This window comes from Rattus rattus, chromosome 3, assembly GCF_011064425.1.
Source record: "Rattus rattus isolate New Zealand chromosome 3, Rrattus_CSIRO_v1, whole genome shotgun sequence".
In the NCBI taxonomy this organism is placed as follows: Eukaryota; Metazoa; Chordata; class Mammalia; order Rodentia; family Muridae; genus Rattus; species Rattus rattus.
Window position 1 is genome coordinate 28,975,015 of NC_046156.1, and position 16,120 is coordinate 28,991,134.

Below are 16,120 nucleotides of genomic sequence, written 5' to 3' on the forward strand. Positions count from 1 at the left end.
CCTTCCCTTTCACACTAAGAACCTTCCACTGCAGTTCGGTTCACAAAAAAGAAACTTTGTAATACAAAGTACAACTATGCAAGGCCTCCCATGCCCCTCAGTGCTTTTTTTTACTGTGTTACAAACGTTGAGTTCACAATTTGTAAAGTCGGCATTTTACTTTGCTTGAGATGGCGGTATTCATCATTTTTACTCCCTATTTAATTGTTGACTTTAATTTTGCATCCTAAGATAGTTATTTAGCCCCTTCTCCCATGTGGTTTTTACATTCCACCCTCGTTTAAATTCAAGGTTTTAATGAATGCCTACAATGTAATGTTCAGTCGCACCATGCAATTCTGTGGACGGCATCCTCGGACTGCTGGACACCATTAGCTCTAATCACCCTCTGAAGGAGAAGTTTGAAGTACATGAGTTTGTGAAATTTTCCATGATGACTGCAACCTCTCCTTAATGATAAACATTTTATTTTTTTGGTCTCAGAACAACAAGAAAAGAATGTCATATGTAAAAAACATGAGCTCGCAAGGAAACACTGAAATGTTGGCTCTTTTTATTTTTCTTCTCCCATCTTTTGAGCTTTCATGGCTGTTAGAGAATGAATAGTTCTCAGACCTTACAACAAAGTTTCATTCTACAGCAGGTACCCACAGCAAATACACATGTCCTGTCTCTCTGACTGAGTTACTCTACTTGAGGAAAAGAAAGATTCCTGCCCTGAATTAAGTAACCAATCACAGTTTTATCATGGTTATTGCTATTCAAAAATGATCACGCATTTGCCTTTCTTGTTTGGGTAAAAAAACCAGCAAAGTATCATAGTACACTCGTGTGTATCCAGTGTCTCCCCTTTGGCTTTAGTCCGCTAGCTCTGGATACATTTAGCTGTTTTAATACTATCCGTAGTATTTTAAGCCTACTTGTCTCACAACTCTCAGAATTTAGAAGACAACAGAGGAACATTGCCAACACTTCTCTTCTGATCTAACCACAAAGGGAACAGGAATGTAAGCAAGATACAACCCCACTCAGGGGCATTTCCCTTTCTAATACAATCTGTGTCTATATGGGAGAGTCTCTTGCTAAAATTATCATAAAGGCATGTAAGTTTAACCTCTGTCCCTATACTGTGCATTGGTGGAATAACAAATTGCCACTCCTCAGGGAAACACCTTAGATGGTATCACTTGACTGTGAGGCCTTTTTCCAAAACAATTGCTATTAACGTCAACAGTCTGCTTAATACACAGAGTTACCCATAGACTTAGGGGAAAAAGCCTTCTCAGGAAACAATGCTTCCAAATCACAAGAACTGGGTAGCAAGGACAGCTGGCAAAATGCTGAACATGGAATTTCTTTCAATGAGTATATATTCATAGTCTGTCTAAATTAGCTCAGAATGCATCTTCAACACTTGGAATTAAAATACGCAATGTTAATACATCTTGTCTTCTTTCACACACACACACACACACACACGCATGTGCATGTACACACCACAGGTTAAACTCATATTGTTCCTCAAAGGTATCAACCTTATCTTTTAAGTCAAAGTCTCTCATTGAACCTGGGCTGGAAATATTTTTCCCTGCTCTCTCTCCGCCGCTCTCTCTCTCTCTCTCTCTCTCTCTCTCTCTCTCTCTCTCTCTCTCTCTCTCTCTCTGTGTCTGTCTGTCTGTCTCTGTCTCTGTCTCTATCTCTCCCTCCCCCCCCCCACCATACCCACCATTTAAAGAGTGGTGTCAATCAAAATCAGGACTTCAGAAACTGCTGTCTAAGCACTTCACCACTTACATGACCTTGCCAACTCCAAGAAATCTTTGTATATAAAATATTTCTAGATTCTAAAACTGTAAGCAATCACTTCATTTTTCTAAGTTCCTTGAATAGTAAAGCTTATATGGCCACAGTGGCTGGCTGAGAAAGACCAGCTGTTGTTGACAGGACAGATGCTGCCAGATCACCTCGTTATCAAACCATTATCAATTTCAGCACTTGGAATCCATGTGTACTACCCTATGACAATAACTCCAGGCATTAGAGCAGTTCTTGTAGACCACGGGTGACACATGCCTTATTTTGAAAGTTGGAAGACCAATAAGACAATAAACAGTAGAAGTGAATATAGGCGATTAAAACCTGAGCTCAGGACAACCTCCACTAAAGTGACTCATTCATAGGCTTTGTGACTGTTTCCTAGGGGCTTGTCCTGTAATATTCTTCTAAAGGGACGTAACACTTGGAAACTTTTTATCATTTTACTATTTCTTAATCCAGGATGAAGAACATTCTTGGTTGATAAAAGTTGACCTTCTCAGCTTTGCACAGTGGCAGTATCATAGCCAATGAGGTTTATCCGAGGTGCGATTATTGCTAAAAGTTGACCTTCTCTCTCAACAGGATCAGCTGTTAACAGGCAGATTAATTCATTTTTACCTACTACTAGCCAGAAAGCCAAAGAATAAGTTTTTTTCCTTTTGCTGACCTTGTGATTCAAATCTTAAATTCTTATCTGAAGACAAGAAGGTATAGTAAAATGTCACCATGTGCTTCTTTAAGGTGAAAACACAAGAACGTGTCATGGCCATGTCACTGAATCCTTGTCCTGGCTATTTTCCTGTTAACTTGACACAAGCTGAAGTCGCCTGAGAAGAGGGACCTCTGTTGACATTTCCTGTTATTCATAGGGAAGGGAAGTTAATATACGGAGGCAACCTCCATTTGGAGCAGAAGTCAGAAAGACGTTTGTTTTTGTGAGATACATAGACCCAGTTTCTTGTTTTGTTAGTTGGCTGGCCCCAGACCAATCAGCTCAAAGGCAGGCCTGAGGAGTAAAAAAAAAGAGAGGGGGGATTATGACCAATCTCGGGGGCTGGTGTGAGGTCTCAATGGTCTGAAAATTACTTAGGAGTCAAGAGTAGCTCTTATTCCTTGCCTGCCAGCTTGCATCACGCATCCCCGTGCTATGTGCGTGCAGTTAGCATAGAGACGGGGTGGAGTTGTGGTCATAGCTGGCATCTGAGTGGGGAACGGTATAGAATGCAGCTTCTGTATACACAGCCAACTTAAATAGAAAGGTTCCCGACACACGGTAAATGAAAGGGAAGCAAGGCAGAACACACAGTTCACATGTCGTTCTCTGGAGTTATTTTTAAATCTTGTATAAAGAACCTGAAATAGAATCAAAATTGTCAAAAAGTGATGAGAAATGGCAGAATTGTTCCCTGGTGCGCTTCCTCTGGAACCCTAACAAACGCTCTATTTTATTTTAGCAACTAGTCCTTACTCCTTCAAATTTTTTTATCTACTCCCCTCCCTCAAGCCCCCACCCCAAAGATCAATTAGCTCTACTCCAAATGGAGTTTGGCTTCTCGGTAACTAAGAAAGACTTGAATCCCAGTGGTTATGAGGTTAGCCCTCCTTGGAACCATCCACCCTAGCTTGTGAGCTGAGGGCATGTTAAGGGACCCAGCCATGGCTACGCTGCCATCTTGATGGGTATACCAAGGTAGGAGGATGGTAACTTGGCACTAGGCACCGGGTACAGAGTTAACATTAGGAAGAAACCCCCCAATGCTGGCATGGGGGATCCCTGACTGTTAACCCATCCTGGAATGAGAGAATTAGAGATGCTGGTGTCTGAGCTCCCCCTGGTTCTCAGCATGGAGCCTGTGCTACTTTCAGAATGTGGAAGCCTTGGTAAGGGCATGCTGTGCTAGGACAATATTGTGAGGCAGAGCAGGGGATGCTGGGAATTTCCATGGTGACCTTACAACAGACTCCACTGTAACATAACTGAAACGGCCTTAGGTGGAGCAGTTCACAAAAACTCTTCCCCTAACTCTGATGTACAGCCAGGCTCAGGAGTCCAGAAAACACAGTGTATATATTTTTCTTTACCTAAGTTAGTTCTGCCTCATTTTTTCAAGTAATTACTCTACTTCTTTCTGTAATTTCTCATTCAAATCCTACTTATGGTACTCAAATTTATATGTTCTGTAGTTTTCTATAAAACAAAATAAAACAAAAACAACAAAAAGAACCCTGTGAGATACCACAAAAGCTTTCAGAAAGGATCAGTTATGATTACTATAGGGAAAATACACAACAACATTCGTTATGAGCTATGATTACTCCAAAGCCCAGGCCCAGTGGCTTGGCCTTGTGGTCTATCCCAGGCCTTCTCAGGCCTGCTTCTGCTAATACCTTCTTGTTAGAGCTCTGTCAGTAAGCCACCTCTTGTCTTTCCTGCTGTATTAGCATATGAAGCAATCAAACCCCAGGAGATTGTAGATGCTGGTCAAGTCTAAAAGCCACTGGGAAAAGGACTGCAGATTGTCCTTCCAATTTGCAAGAGCAACTCTGGTTCAGAATCAAAACATTTCGAAGTTCTGAGGGAAAGTAACATAAAAAATTCTTTGTCGCAAAAGACTATTAATTATTTATTACCTGCCATTCCATAGAACAGGCGCACATTAATAAAATCCCTCTAGACCATGGAGAATAAGACAGACCATGCTGATGGGGAGGAAGAGTGAACCGAATCAACAGAAGGATTCAGGTCTCATTAAGGTTTCTGCTAGTGTTCATTTGCATAATTACAGACAGCTCCCTAATGAGTGCTAAAGGTCATGGAAAAGATATTCAAAATACACTTAAAACACTGAAAACTCAGTTGAGGAAATAATAGACATGCTGAAAATGAAAGATGATTTTAAAATAATACATTTTAGACAAGCACGTGTGGCTGGAAACCAACAACAGCACAGGAAGGCAACAATGAAAAAGCCCAGCAGCAGCTTGGTGCCAGGGGGCCTTGGTACTTGGGCAGTAACATCTGCATTGGGCAGGGAGCCATGGGGACTACATTCAGCTCAAAGCTGAAAAGAGGCGAGAGAAGCCGATGCCTTCATATATGAGGCATATATATATGCCTGTGTGCACGTGTCTCCATATATGTGTAAGTGTGTATGTGTCTATGTATACGTGTTTCTCTGTGTGTCTGTGTGTGAACATATGTATGTGCTTCTCTGCATCTGTGCATCCACATGTGTGTGTGAATGTGTCTCTCTGTGTGTACATATCTGTGTGTGTTCATATGGATGCATATGAATGTATGCGTCTCTGGGTGTGTACATATGTGTGTGAGTGAATGTGTGTGCATATGTATGTGTGTGTGTGAATGTGTACGCCCGTGTGACTGTGTGATGTGTCTCAGGTTGTTCCACAGGAGCTTTCCACCTTGATTAGCGGAGACGCAGTCTCTCTCACTGGGACCTGTGGCTCACCCATTAGGTTGGACTGGCCAGCGAGTCCCAGCACCCTGTCTCTGTGTCGCTGGCACTATCCTTATAAGCACAAGCTCAGCTTTTTCCCATGGTTTCTGGTGATCAGCCTCAGCTCCACAGACTGGTGTAGCAGGTTTTCAATGGAGTTACCTGCCCATCCCCCACAGCGCCTCCCTTTCACTCCCTTTCTCCCTCCTTCCCTCTCTCCTTTATCTCTAACCTCCTTCCTGCTTTCAAGTCAGGAGAACTCTACTGCTCCCTCACTTTCAAAACTTCCTTTTCCCTCTTTTCCCCATTTGTAGTTAATAACCAACAGCTACACCCATATCGCCTATGTATAAAGGACGACCTACAGATCTACACATGAGAGGGAACACAAGGATTTGCCCCTCACAGTCTGAATTACCTCGCTTGACACTTTCCAGAACCATCCATTTTCCTGCAAATCCTATAATTCCATTACTCCTTACAGCTGAATAAAATTCCACTGTGCATATGGACCGGATTTTCATTATCCATTCATCAGTTGATGGGAGTCGATTCCACTTCAACTGATTCCATTTCCTCGCTCTCAGGAATAGAGCAGCAGTGAACATTGCTGTGGAAGCATCTCTGTGGTAGGATAGAGATACCCTTCTCATATGCCCAGGAGTACCAAAGCTAGGTCACTTGCTAATTCTAAGTTACTAATAAGCTGTCACCACTGGACTGCACCAGCCTATTCCTGCACGGTGTCTGCCGAGTGGACCAGACTGAAGCTGCTGATTCATGTGTGGTGGTTTGCTAGTGGACTGGACAACTGATATACTGACAATGAAGATTGGCGTCACTCCCTAAGAATTATTTCTATATAGGTCCACTTCCCCTGTGTCCTAATAACCGTTTTTTCCCACTACCTCTGGTGGGTCGTGGGCTACAAAGGAGGTTAAAGTGTTTAAGAACTCTTATAAAAGTAGGTTTTGAAAATACCTAAGCCTACACCCATGCCTGGTGGGCAGAGGCTGTTGCTATTCAGCTTGGCCTGCTCTTGTCTAGGAGGAGAAGAAGAAGAAGAAGAAGAAGAAGAAGAAGAAGAAGAAGAAGAAGAAGAAGAAGAAGAAGAAGAAGAAGAAGAAGAAGAAGAAGCAGCAGCAGCAGCAGCAGCAGCAGCATCAGCGGCAGCAGCCACACTGATTTCCATATTGCTTCACCTGTTCATAACCCCACTGAAAATAAAGCGTCTCTTTGTCTCGAAGCCTCTCCAGCACTTGCCGCTTTTTTCCTAATGCTAGTCCACCTATAGTATTAGCAATAGAACAGAATATCTGTAGACACAAGAAACACCTTTAAAAAGTTATTGATGTAACATCATGTACATGATAAATCAGATGCTCAGCATGCACTCAAAAAATGCTATTTTAAATTTCTTTACATGGATGGGTTGTTTTGACTGTACATACGTATTTGCACCATGTGCAAGCCTGGTACCCATGGAGGCCCAAAGAGGGTATCTCTGATCCTTTGAAACAAGAGTTCCAGATGATTTTAAGCCACCATGTAGATACTGGGTCCTCTGGAAGAGCAACCACCCCGGAGCTATCTCTTTAGTCCCTCAATAAATACTTTTGTGAATGGCTGGATATATTCTTACTGGCTCGGTTTTTCTGACTGAAACCTTCAACGAGTGGAGCAAAGACAACAGGACGTGCTCCTCAACCTCAAAGTTATCCTCACTTAGGAAAACTAGAGAAGAAAATGTTGCAGTAGTAAAACCCAGTAAAAAGAGTGAATGAGGTTTTCACAGAATTGTCCGTGAACATATGGAATGCTTCCTGGGGTCGGGGTTGGGGTCATGGTATAGGGGCCGGGTATACAATAATAAACAAAGGTAAGCCAGGTGAAAAGGAAACAAGGAAGACATAAGACATGGGAAAGCATGAGGAGAGGGAAGCAAGGGGTGCTCAGACATGACAAATCCCACATGGCTACAGAGTAAATGAAGGGCAGAGAACCAGAGAAGGGGAAGGGGCCAGATTGTAGAAATGCTTTGATTTTTCTGACGGGTAATGAGGCGTGCTTAAGAGTTAATATAAAAAACAGTAGGTTTTTATATTAGATAATGATCTGAAGATAGAAGGATTGAAGGCCAGAGGGTGTCCCAGCAGTGACAGAGAAAAATGCTACAGGCCTACAGGAAGCAGTATACACCAAGGGTGGAAACAACTGACTTATACAATGTTTACAACAGAAATGCTCACTTCTGGAGTCCATTAGAACCACACAGAGACCTGTTCTAGACTACGCATAACCCCACCTTCCCTCTGAGGAGTCTGCCTTAGGGAACACACACCCTTTTCTCCAGATAGATTCCCTAACACTCCTACAATGATGCTTGTAAGCATGTCACAGCCGTTGGCTGCCTGGGGTTGGGGGAAGGATAAGAGCCCCATACTTAGAAAGTACAATCACCTGGACTTGGGGGACAAGAAATGAGGAAACGATCATGGGAAAGACAGGATCTTGGGCAGAACCAAGTGCTGGATGGACCTACCATGGGGAGAAGGTGGCAGAGAAGAAGCGCTGGTGGAGTGGGAGGCGCTTCCAGTAAAAAGGTCAATGGAGTGGGAGTAACAGAACGAAAACTGGGTACAAAAATCTGAAGTGAGCCAAGTGTGCAACACACCTAAGACGCCCGCCACTCGTAAGGCGGGGCAGGAGAACTGCCACAAATTCGAGGACGGACTCATTCCCACAGCAAGTAACCAGGGCTACTTAGTGAGGTCCTGTCTTAAGAGAGCAGAGGAAGGGAGAAAAGGGAAGAGGGAGAGGGAAAGAGGGAGGGAGAGAGGAGGGGGGAAGAAGGAAGTGAAGGACAGAAGAAGACAGAGAGGCGGGGAGGGAGAATCAAATGAGTGAGAATAAAAGATGTAAGCTAGTAATCTGAAGTTGTCGGAATACAGATCGCTTATAAAGTGCAGGAAACAGAGTCTGTGGGAGACAAAGATGAAATAGTATCAAAACGTGATTTTCACGGAGCTGGAGGAAGAAACTAGAGGATGGCTGAGGAGAAGGCCCCGCTGTGGAGGGAAGGCAGGGAGAAGCGGGTAGAGAGAAAGGAGGAGTTATTATGACATCCCCTAAGGAGGACGGACACCATAGAGGACATGGAAGTCAGAGATGAAAGGAAGGGATAGTCAGATACGACCTGTTTTGATTGAGTGTGGCTGCTGGTCTTCAATACAGGAGACTGGGTGAAGTATTTCTTCCTTGCCGCCACATTCAACTCCTCGCTAAAGGTAGCACGCCCACGCCTTAACTAAAGAGGAAATGCAGTCCCACAACTCTCCACCGATTGTGAAACTGGGAAAGAGATGCTTTCCCCATTTTCAAAGCATCTTCATCTGTTCACAAACATTTTTAATATAAAAAGGTTCAAAAGACACATGCTGAAAGGACACGACCTCAAACTAAATAAAAGTAGTCTGATGAAATATCATTTTGTCTCAATCGCTTTCCTTATTTCACGGAGGATGACTACATCACGACATAAGTGCACCCACCTCAGACATGAAGGACTGCCAATCTGAAGGCTTTCCCTGGCCTTCAGAATCTGACCTCCCACATGGAGGGACAGGGTCTAGATTGGATAACTTTTCTGCTAGTTGACTCAGGCCAGTGAAGGCGTAGCTCATCACCATCTGGATTTTTCTACTGAAGGGTTAGTTCTTTGGGAAATGGAATCAATGTTCTCTGTTCATGAGAAGGTACAAGTAGGTCAGGTGTGGTGATCCATGCCTTTAATCTTAGCGCTCTGGTAGGGCAGAGGCAGCCGGATCTCTTAGGTCAAGGTCAGCCTGGTCTAAAGACTGAGTTCCAAGACAGCCAGGGCTACACAGAGAAACCCAGTCTCAAAAAAACACTGAAATAATTCATTAAAAAATAAATAAGAAAGAAATTGCAAGTACAACTTTATGCCCTTTATGAAATAATTTGTAAATTATTTTTTTCTGCAGGCAGTTGCTCTTATTGGTTTGAAGAAACGAAGAGTCAAAAGCAAAAATTTAATAAACCAAAGCCTTTACCAGCCCTGACAGCGAGTGTATCATGCTCAAGCAAAGCGTTACTGATCTTCAACATTCAACAAACTGCTACAGCTGAAGTCAAAACCAGAACCAACTTCTGCTAAACACAGGACTTCGCTTAAAGCTGCAGCTCAGCATGATATATTAAATAAAAATGAGTAAAAAAAATAAAGGTACATGAAACACGCTTTTGTTTCCCCCTTAAACCCAGGCTTAAGACCCAACTCTATTAAATGTATTCAGAAGTAAGTAAATTAAATTAAGTTACACAAAACGGAAATCAGACTTTCTCTTTGCCCTAAACCAACAGACTTAAAAGACCTCGCTCTGGGAAGACGTGTCCAGGAATAAGACGACAACTCCCTGACTAACCCAAGCGTGAGAGTCTCAGCCTAACTGACTATCTTAGTTTGTTTCCTGCCACTGACACAGAACACAGACCACAAACACCTTGTGGAGGAGAGGGCTGACTTCAGCTCACAGCTTACAGTCCATGTGAAGGGAAGTCAGGACAGGAGCTCAGGTCAGGAACCTGGAGGCAGGAACTGAAGCAGAGACCATGGAGGAACGCTGCTTACGGGCTTTCTTATTCGTCTGAGACCACCTGCCCAGGGCTGTGCAGCAGGACTGGCCTCTCCGGTATCAAACAACAGTCAAGAAAATCTGTCCCAGGACCATGAAGATAAAGGCAATTCCTCTGTGGAGGTTCCTTCTTCCCAGGTGTTTCAGGTTGACAGCCAAGATTAACCAGATTAACCACATTGTTAACTGACATGCTGCCTGCCTTCTGTTTGGGGTAGTCACACATTCATTCATTCATTCATTCATTCATTCATTCATTCCAGATGTAATAAGTACCTAACGTTATGTTAAAGCGTAAATCATAAAAAGTGCATACATTGAAACAGAGTATTCTTAAGGTCTGTAATTTGGGCTGTGTGCTGTAACTGAAGGAGAAAGGGGTTCTTACCCTCATCTGGGGAGCCGAGAAAGAACAGTAAAGAATGCTTCCCCAGAAGGGCTGCTCCTGCTGGAATCTAAAATACCCCTGTAGGTTAGCCAGGTGAAGACAAACATCTTACTTTGTGTCTGGAGGCGAAAGAAACCCGAGAATCTGATCTATTGCAAATATAAATAGTATACCATCTCTAATATGAACAGAAGACTGGCAGGCCATGAAACTGGAGAGACGGGAAACAGGGTCCAGAAGATGTCAGCCACGCATAGTGAGCAGCCCCTGAGAAGGCCGCAGGAACCCAGCCTCCACAGGCCTCTGCACTCTGAAGGCCGAAGATCACTGCCTCTCTTCTAACAAATACTTTGTGAGGATAGTAACAAGATGTAAGGTCCAAGATTTATGACTCTGTCTGGGGTGCTCTCACTCATCCACAGATCTCGCTCTGGGGAACCAAAACTGATACAGCACTAGCAGACCTTCAGATAGGCCCACGTGGTCTGTGATACAATCTAAGTGAGTTCATCGGCAGACACCACTCCCCCCCCCACACACACACACACTGTATCTTGAATAACCTGCAGCCATGATTGACACCTTGAGTGCAGTTTTGTTCAGTGTCAGTCAAATCCACCCAGGCCTAGCTCACACGTTCAAGTGTGCACTAAGAGCGTGTCGCTTCTGTCATTGCTTTATAGTACTGTGCTATTAGCTTATTATTATTAATATATTAGCCTAATGGAAGGACAAATTGGAAGGGTTTTAAGCAAGAAAAAAGTCAAATATGAAGAGAAATCAAACTATGAAGTGTGATTCGATGTGCTTTTTTCTTTCTTGCCCAAGATATTCATGAATATTTGTCAATTTTTGTGGCTAATTACACATTTTAGAAGTTTTCAGTAGCTCGTTGATGAATATTGTTGGTGTTCAGATAGAGACTGCACCGAATCTAAAGATGGTTTTGGCTTCTATTTGCAATTTTAGAAACCATGAAATTGACAAAAAAGAATGCGGGACCAATCTGAAAGGGTCTAATATATTCAAGTAGTATAGTGACCTCATAACATCCTACTCCTAAATCTCAACATACCATGCAAACTTACACCTCACACTTCAAATTCAACAAATCACATATCAACAACCAACCCTAATGACCTCTTACTTTAATTTTTATCTTATTTTACCTTTTATTTATTTGTTTAGAGACAGGGTTTCTGTGTGCACTATCTCTGTAGACCAGGCTGGCCTCAAAATCACAGAGATCTGTCTGCCTCTAGCTTCCTTGTGCAGAGACTAAAGGTGTGTGGCAGGACCACCTGGTGTTTTACCTTATTTTTATGACAGAGACTCAGTAGGTAGCCTGGCTGGCCAGGATCTTGCTATGTAGACCAAATTGGCCTCAAACTCATAAGAGATCTGCCTGCCTTTGATCATCAAGTCCCAGGATAAAGGGTGTATGCCAGCATAACCGGTTTTCCTTTCATTTTAAACTGTTAGATTAAAATCATGGAACTTGAAAATACTGATAAAGTTAATGTGTAAAGATTTTATTTCATGCATATACCATGCTATGTTTAATCAGATTAAATCTAGATCCATTGCCTTATGAAAAAATTTTTTAAAGAAATTGTAGACAATACAAAGCTAGAGAGACATTCCATGTTCATGGATTAGAAGAATTGATATCATTGCAAAGCCCAAAAAAGCCAAAACAATCTTCAGATCCATGCGATCCCTATGCAAATACCAATGATATTTGTCAATGAACTACTAAAAATTTCTAAAATGTTTAAGTAGGCACATAAATTGTCAAATATCCTTGAGTGCCTTGAGCAAAAAAGAAGCAACCACACTGAATTATACTTCATAATTTCAAAATTGATAAAATGTCATTGCCATCAAACATCATGGAAATACAGAACGTTTGAAGAGAACAGAAAGCCAACATGCCCGTGGCCAGCTGACTCAACAGTCACGCTAAGAACATGACTTGAATAAAAAATGATCGATGTTTCCATAGTTCTGCTGGGAAAATCTGTACACACAAAAATGTCACAAGGCTCCTATTTCTTGGTTCACAAAAATCTCCTCAGAACAGATAAAACACTTATAGGTAAGGTGTGATATCATTAAACAACATACTAGAAGAAAACCTAGAGGGGATGCTGACTGGGCACGAACTGCCTGGGGAAGACTCTAGAGAAACGCAGAAAACAAAACTCAAAGTATACAAACACAATTACATACAATTTGAAAGGTTCTACACAATAATAAAAATATTTGTCAAGCACAGAGACAAGTTCCACAATGGGACCACGTGTTTGCCAACTACCCATCTGACCAGAGGGCTAACCAACTACCCATCTGATCAGAGGGCTGACCAACTACCCATCTGACCAGAGGGCTGACCAACTACCCATCTGACCAGAGGGCTGACCAACTACCCATCTGACCAGAGGGCTGACCAACTACCCATCTGACCAGAGGGCTGACCAACTACCCACCTGACCAGAGGGCTGACCAACTACCCACCTGACCAGAGGGCTGACCAACTACCCATCTGACCAGAGGGCTGACCAACTACCCATCTGACCAGAGGGCTGACCAACTACCCATCTGACCAAAGGGCTGACCAACTACCCACCTGACCAAAGGGCTGACCAACTACCCATCTGACCAGAGGGCTGACCAACTACCCACCTGACCAAAGGGCTGATAGCAGGTTATGTAAGAAACCCCAAAATACAATAGTAAAAACACACCCAAATAACCCAATAGAAAAATGGGTTATGGACTTGTAGAGATAGCTTTTTAGGAGATGCCATAAGCAGTCAACAGCAATGAGCACTCCATAACCTCAAAGAAATGCAAACCAGAAGGTTAATGACATTTCACCATCCCTTGCCCTACTAAAACTGGCAGTTGGAAAAAGACTCAAGAGAAGTGATGAAGAGAAACAAACACAGCTCCTGGGGATATAAAATGGTAATGTTACTGCAGTTCTCGGTAGAGAAAGGAAACGGTTAGCCATTGGGCTAAGTACTAGGAGAATGAAGTCACATGCAGGAGACCCTTGTACCTCTATATTCGCTGAAGCACTGTTCACAGTAATAAAGACATATACACATCTCACTGTCAGTCAATGGCTAGCTGAGTAAAATGTGGTAGACATATACAGCAGAATAGCATTCCGCTATCGAGAATACCAATATGGATGGAACTATCATTGTGTTACAGAAAGCCAAGCACAGAATAGCAAATACCACATGATCCCACATCTGCGTCAAGTCTGAAAAAGTCTTTATCAGTGGAGCTGAGAGTCAACTGGTGACCACCAAGGCCAGACGGGGAGAGAACTACAGTGAGACAGAGACATGAAACTCCTGCCCAGCGGACTGCAGATAACAAGAATATATTGTAAGATTATGTAATTTATTGAATTATAGAAGTAATATACTTCAAAAATTAGGGGGAAAAAGGATCTTGAATTTGGATTCATTTATTAAAAGTTTAAACTCTTCCCTCTCCTATCCAAACCCATGGGGGGTTAGGGTGGGGGTGGGGGAGGATTGCTGTAACCTAGACCTCTCTGGTTGCCTACCTGAACTACTAACAAAAGTTCATGATCATTTCCCTGTCTAAACTATAGTGTTATTCCAATCAACCCCTAATCCCCCAACCTTGTTAACAAAATCATCTTCCCAACAGAGAAAGGTAAGTGCACTGTATCCGTTAACGGGAAGCAATTTGAGCTCTCACATGTGCTGTCTGTGCATGTGCACATGCAAATGTGCATGTGTGGGTAGGCATGTTGCGGTGGCATGGCTCTCCACAGTCCATATCATCTCCCAAAAGCAATTTCTTCCTGGCACAAATTAAATACATTTTCAAGAAGGAAAAGGAAGATGTGTAGAGTGCTTAGACGGATAAACCAAACCTGGGCCCCTGACCAGTCAATGAGGGAATCCTGCATTCACTCCCTGGGAGACTCCATGCCAACACTCCTCTGCTCTTAATTATTTCTATTGCTCTCAGATACAGGCTCCAATTTAAAGAAATTAAAACTAGGAGAAAAAACCAATTTTGTGCTTTTTAATCAGGGAAGTCAAAGGTATTTTAGAAAAAAAATATTCCAGACTCACATTTCATCAGAAAAGTATTCCATGTAGCAGGGTAACCCCACTGCAGAGCACCTCCCGGCACAGCTAAGTCCCACTCTGGGAGATGGGATTTTGTAAGGATGAAGAGACGAGGCAAGACTGCTACCTTAGGAGCTATTAGCATTTCCAAAAGCATATACAAATTGTTCCTCTGTGAGACATTTAATTGTGGAGAGGAAACTGCCCATTAATTCACAGTTATTTCAGCGGCGCCCACCGCTTCAAGAAAGGCTGACTGACGAAACCCCCCTGCCAAGTAACGGAGTGTGGAAAGCTCTGTCAGTCAGGAGAGGAAAAGCTCCTTTGTCCTCTCAACTCCACTGACCCCATCTGCAGAATGAAGGGGAACAGAAGGTCTCAGCTAAAACCCTAGCTCTTTTTTAAAGGATGGAGCCATTCGTTGGGACAGGTAATGACAATTCGATATAGTTATTTATTCTGGAATTCTCCTTTCCTTGAGTAAACCCGAATTCCTCACTCTGTGCATGGCGTTTGAGAAGTGGCATTAAACTTCAGTGTTACCAACAAAACAAGGAGGCACAAGCCCTGAGCCACTTTGACTCATGTCTGAACAGGAGCCATCCCATAGTGACAGCCATCTACTCAGGGTTTAGAATTTGAAGTCCTTTTTTATTTTTGGGGGTCAAAAACATTTTGTCACTTGTTAAATAAAGAAATAAATCCTCTGTTAACATTCTGAGGTGCTAGAATCGAGAGGCCATATTCTCACTGTGGTAATCACAGTTTGGAATTATTTCTTTTAAATACTCCGCTTTCCCTAACTGGGGTCAGGACAACCATGAAGAAGCTGTTAGAAAATGTATGTTTTTGAACACTGAGAAACTGTGAAGTGATAGCACCCCTTGAAGTACCATGTAACGTGAAAAGTCCATTCATCTCCGCTCTGCAAGTTGTGCTTCATTTAGATGGTTCGGAATCATAAATGCATCCATGGTGAGAGGCTTAAAAATCATTATAGGACAATATTTGTTTAATAGAAAGTGAGGCCTAAATGGTACAATATGTGTCAGGAATAGCCTCACATCAAATAGTAATTGAAGAAAAAGCCCCCTGCTCCTGCTTCCTGGCAACTTTCACAAAAGCGCCTCATTCTTGAACGTTCTAACTTGGAAGCCAAACTAAATAACGAGGAGTAATTTGCCAATTAGTACTTCCTGCCCCTTTCTCTTTATTCCTTAAACACCATTCAGGGGCTGAACTGGTCAAACACTTTTAGCTTCAAAACAGCCACTGGAAGGATTGAATTTGCTTCTCTCCAAGGCGAGGCTGTCAAGAGACAGGGTGATGGGTTGCATGTTTCCCCGGCAGCAGAGCAGGACAGATTTCCACCCTGGCCGGATACAGAGATTCCCTTCCCTCATCTTCCATGATTTTAATCAGTTACTGACCCCCAAACTTTACACTTCCATAACTCCTGGACTTCAGAGTCTTATATCTATGTGTCCCGTGGGATCTGCACATGTCTTCAGACGAAGCCTGGTACACGTGCACACTACAGGTAAGTATTCCATAGGTGCAAAACACAGAGACCAGGACAGCCACTTCCCCAAATATGCAGAACCCCAAACTGTGGATTTGAGAGACTCACAGCATCCCTCTGCTGAGGTGCCAGCAAGGGAAGGGTGGAATAACCTG

The 16,120-nt window shown here is 42.9% G+C and overlaps 1 protein-coding gene and 1 pseudogene across 1 annotated transcript in view; one reads left to right on the plus strand and one right to left on the minus strand.

Annotated features, from left to right (window-relative positions):
- The window catches only part of Col25a1 (collagen type XXV alpha 1 chain), a 394,115-nt gene that overhangs the window by 251,682 nt on the left and 126,313 nt on the right, over positions 1-16,120 (minus strand). The gene's annotated exons all lie outside the window — the stretch shown is intronic.
- LOC116897381 lies at positions 2,317-2,447 on the plus strand (annotated as a pseudogene).